The following is a 5758-nucleotide window of genomic DNA, read 5'->3' on the forward strand; positions in this document are numbered from 1 at the left end:
CCTACAGAAAGTTCGAATTCACAAGGGAAATTCCTAAAAAGAGTCATGTATGATTTAATGGAGGATTCGTTGATGCAAGAAGAAGAAGAACAGAACCAACCATTTCAAATTCAATCAATTGTGAAGGCCATGGTACAGCATATCCCAGTCAATATTGTAATTGATAGCGGAATTGAACTGACTGCGATCTCAGAAAATTTATTCATGCAGTGTAATGCCAATGAGGAATTGCCAGTTCTGAAAACACGTAAGATTAAAGTAAGAGGTCCTATTAGAAACAATGCTGCGGAAGTTACGAGACAAACAAGGTTAACTCTTTCGTGTCAAGGTCAAAAGATCGAAGCCAACTTCGTGATTATACCTAAACTAACTGTAGATTTGATTATAGGTGCGGATTTTTTAAATGAGAGACGAGCGATAATAGATTTGGGGAAAGGTAGCGTAACATTCGGGAATGACACACTTCTCTTTGAGCAAAGGCTAAAATTAGATGAAATACCAGTTATAAACAAACAATTAAGAATGATGCGAGATAAAGAGGATGATGAATTAGAATAGTATGCACAAAAGGGAGAATCGCCTCAACTCATGTTAGAAGTCCATAAAGAAATCGACGAAAAATTGCAAAAAGTTCAATGTATTTCGGAACACATTAAAAGAGAATTAGAGAGTATTTTACGAGACAAAGCAGAGGTATTTTTACCTAAGACTCGCAGTATTAAACACTTTCAGTACAAGTTTGAAACCATTTAGAGTGCCTCCCTATACAATCCCATTAAGCTACAAGATTAAAGTATTCCAGGAGATATCTAAAATTTTAGATGATGTTATTATTGAAGCAGCTACCTCCACATATAACAGCCCACTCCATATTGTACAAAAACGAGATGGGAGCATCAGGTTAGTGCTTGATTCCAGACAGATCAACACAATCATAATCACTGAGACAGATCGCCCAGAAAAATTAGAGGAATTGATACAAAACTTCCACGGTGCTAAGATATTTTCATCAATTGGTTTACGGAGTAGTTTCTGGCAAATAGAACTGGCCCCATAATGTAGAAAATTTACAGCATTTATCGTATTCGGTAGATGTTACTAATTTAAACGATTGCCATTTGGTTTAAACATATCATCAGCAGCGTTTATTAGGGGATTTAATACTATACTCAGTCCTGAAATTTTACAAAAAATTACTTCTTGTGTTGATGATGTGATTATAGCAGGACCCTCTTGGGAACATCACAACGACACTTTAAAACAGTTTTTACAGATCATGAAAGAGCATGGGGTCACAGTATATATAACAAATTCCAAATTTGGAAGCGGAGAGGTCACTTTTCTAGGACATATAATTTCAGAGAAAGGGGTAATGTCCGACCCAGGAAAACTAACAGCAATCAAAGAATTCTGTACTCCATATAATAAAAAACTCTCAGAGGATTTCTAGGTCTCACCGGATTCTATAAAAAATTTATTTGGATCGAATCTCTCGCAACACCTTGCCTATGTGCATTGACTGGAAAAAAACATGCCATGGGTATGGGATCAATAAGCCAATGAAGAATTTTTAAAAGTGAAAAACGCACTAACAACACCACCGATTTTAGCACATCTTGATCTAACACAAAATTTTTGTATGGCCACTGATAGCGCAAAAACAGGTTTAAGCGTTGTTTTATTCCAAGAATACGAACAGACAGGGCTAAGATCATATAGAACAATTGCATTTGCTAGTCGTGTACTCACAAAAAGCGAGAAAAACTATTCAGTCACGGAGCTGGAAGCATTGGCCATTGTATGGGGCTTCCAACGTTTTCGATACTTCCTATTCGGAAGAAAAACAAAAGTATACACTGACCACAAAGCATTAGAATTTCTGTTATCCGCCAGACTAACTCATGGGAGGTTAGCGAGATGGATGTTAATACTTCAAGAATTTGACTTCACTATTACACACATACCAGGTCCAGCGAATGTATTAGCAGATGCTTTATCACGATGTCCACAGGGTGCATCCAATAACATAGGTTTGGAAGCAGCAGAAGACCAGTTTACAATGTACTATTTTAAACAAGTACCTTTCGAAAACTACATTACGACAGAATTGAAAAACATAGGCAAAGAACGGGACAAGGATCCCGAAATATTAGGAATCAAACACAAGTGGAGAAGTAAGGATTTTCTAGGCATTCGACAGCACTATCTCGAAAAAAACAATGTTTTATTTTTTAGACGAAATGTTGCAACGAATGAAAGGTTAATTTATATCCCAGATGAACTAATTAATAAGTACATATGGTATACACATTTAAGTAATAGCCACTTTGGACCAAAGAAATGCATTTTAAAAATAAAACAAACAAGCCATTTTCCTAATATGAAAAGACGAATTAGAACAGTTTTAGTCAAATGCAAAAGAATGTATGAGGGCTAAACACGTCACTTTCCAAACCAAACCACCTATGTTTCCAATAATCCCTAAAAAATTCAAACAAATAGCTGAAACAGATTTGATGGGGCCCCTCCCACGCACAAAAAATGGATATATTTTCATATTTGTCGTTTTGGAACTTACTTCTAAATATGTTACCTTGACACCATTAAAACGGGCACCAGGTCTTACTATAAACAAAGCATTTAGACATGATTTTCTCAGACTAGTAGGTCGAGTGGAACGAATAATTTCGGATAATGGCTCACAATACAAATCAGTGCAATGGCCGAACACGTTAAAACAACACAAAATAAAACCCATCTACATATCTAAGTACAAACCTAGCATAAACCCAGCAGAACGATCTATGAAGGACATAGGCACTTTATGTCGATTATATGCAGGCAAAAGACACAACGCTTGGGATATATACCTTAAAGATTTTCAAGAAGTAATAAATGAAATGCCACATAGCACTACACTCCTACCTCCAGTTACTGTACTTAAAAATATTGAACCCCCAAACATAACCAGAGAAAATGTTATATTTCCTATTGTACCACGTAGACAGCACAAACAAGTCATAGCAACAGCAGTCTCCAACATCAGAAAGGCAGCCATTAAAAGAAAAGAGAGAGGAGATAGAACAGCAATTAAAAGAACATTCTCAGTAGGCCAGAAAGTATTTGTAAAAACACACAATCTCTCCAGCAAAACACATAAGTTTTACGCTACATACAAAGGAGTTGTCATAATTAGCCGAATTGCTCATGATAATGCTGTGGAACTAATGAACCCAAAAACAGGCAAAACCTTAGGACTTCACCATGTGAGCCATTTTATAAAGTTTGAAGATTAATTTTATTACTGGTAAATAATCAGCACAATATTTCAAGTTTATGTTGCAGATAAGATCGTCAGGAGAAAGAAGAATGAAGAGAGAGGAAGGTGGGAAAAAGAAAGTAGTTTCAATAAAAACAAAAACAAAAATAACACCAATAGTACCATTGATTAAGGTCAAGGGATAAAACGTAGATAGTCTAACAGCATGAAATACTAAAATGCTATACACTAAGACACTACGCAAAAATAAAAAACGAATTTGAGGATTCTTGTAGAAGTTAAGACTCAAAATATCTTAGAATTGTAACGTGAAAAGGGCGCCGAAATTTGTAAAGCTTTTTAAAAAGGCGTAAAACAATGTAGGTACTAGACATATGTTAGATGATTATAAGTAAAACTTTTTGTAAGAACCATTGTAAAAACTCCAGCAAGGACCAGATGCAACGACCCACAAGTTGCTAAGCGAGAAGTATCAAGAAGTAAAAGCAGCATGATGATGCACGAAACTGAAGAAAACTTCCACAAAGTAGAAATGACATGTCCAAACAATTTATCAAACTGTTACTAAGAGGAGAACTTCAAAGCGACTAGTTATCAATAAATATTTCCATATCCTACCCAGAGAAGAACCAAGAATCAAGTAAGAAGCAGAGAAAAAGCAGGAAGAACAGAAGTTGAAGATGCACAAGATTGAGACCAAGAAGGACGATGGGAGAAGAACAGACGACATAGCTTCCCAAATCCCTATCCTATTGTAATCTAGTCATCTGCGAAGTATCACAACGCAAAACGACCGCTTTCAGCGACACATAACGATGACTTTCACGCATACAAAGCCAGTTAACCACTAGATTCTGGACTCACAGCGCCATTCCATTATGGGACCTCCACAACAGCAACACACCGTTGCAAAGCCAACAAGGAACGACGAACAAAGCTGTACATGAAATACTTGTCCACATCCATCTCGCTCAAGTCCATCACCTTCGTGCAAAAACATTCACCAACCTCATGCTTAAACGTTCATAGGATTGTGTGAATGTGTGAAATCAAATTATGTGATGTAGGAATTGTGCAAAAGAAATGGGTGAAAATCTAAATAAGTTAAGCACACCAGACCGCTAATAAACTACAAAATAACAGTCAATGACTATGGACTTAAGTAAAACATAGACTATCGATAAAAATAAGTCATTAGTTCTGAAAACGACAGTATATAAAGAACAAAAGTATGGCATAATAAACACTAAAACTATATGCCACTTATTTTCCCCTCATAAAAATAAAAGAATAACTATATTTTACTTATTTTACCCTTATAAAAACAAAGAATAAAGACTATCTTGTTGGATGTTTTCCCTTTTTTTAACATTTGTACCATTTGTTAGGATAATACCTCAATACTTGTGTATGTATATTTCTTTGTCAAAGCAATTCTTGGAAATAATTCTTATTTGTTAGTGTAACAATTTTGAAATGAGTGTCTAGAAACAAAAACATTTTACTTGTACATGATATTTAGAAAATGTGTTAGCAATTTATTTTACTTAATTACTACATTTATAAAAAAAATATTTCTAAGAAAATCGATGTGAAAGACTTCTCACTTTCGATAACAAACTTCTTAAAAAACAAACTTCACACTTAAATAAAGAAAGAAAATAATTAAAAATTAACAATAATAATAGTAGCATAAAAATATTCTTCTCTTGTCAATATAAACATATTTTTGAGAATAATGTGGGAGAATATAAAAATATAAATTAGTGATACAAACTAGCATAGAACCAGAATAACGTGGCTGAACAGTAGGCAACAAAATTTAGATAAAGGAATAATATTTGGCTGACTTAGACAACGATTCAATAATTGCCTAACTTCAGTGCAGAAATTTAGTTCGAAGGGTGGTGATATGTAGGGTGTCAGGCAAATCTCACATCTTCCATGAAGCCCTGAGATGATAAGCAAATCCAGCGGTATGTCACATAGCTCCGAATAAATCATGACATTAAATTAACCAAAGTAATACGAGTAACGAGTGAGCTAATGGAATACCACAGACTAACACAAGAATGCCTAAATGCATGTCACACCTTCCCACCGCGAGACAGATGCAGTTCCGAGGGGAGAAACGAGAACAGAAGCCGAGAGCAGAACCATGTTAAGCCAGAAGGCCCTACGTCGCCAGCCAACCGCCAGGACCACCCTTCACCCATGTGAAAAGATAGAGCCCTCCAGAAGAATAGTATAGTTCTTACGATAACACTAAAAGGGCCACACCAGCTGCAAGTTTTAGCATGAAACTTTTTCGCGTCTCTGTTAAGTTGCAAACCTTAAAAACATTGCCCCACCACGAAAAGTAACCGCCAGGACCACCCCCTTGCCCATGTTAAAAGATAGAGCCCTCCAGAAGAACAGTATAGATCTTACGATAACACTAAAAGGGCCACACCAGCTGCAAGTTTTAGCATGAAACTT

The sequence above is a fragment of the Schistocerca piceifrons genome, chromosome 5 (genome assembly GCF_021461385.2).
Source record: "Schistocerca piceifrons isolate TAMUIC-IGC-003096 chromosome 5, iqSchPice1.1, whole genome shotgun sequence".
Lineage (NCBI taxonomy): Eukaryota > Metazoa > Arthropoda > Insecta > Orthoptera > Acrididae > Schistocerca > Schistocerca piceifrons.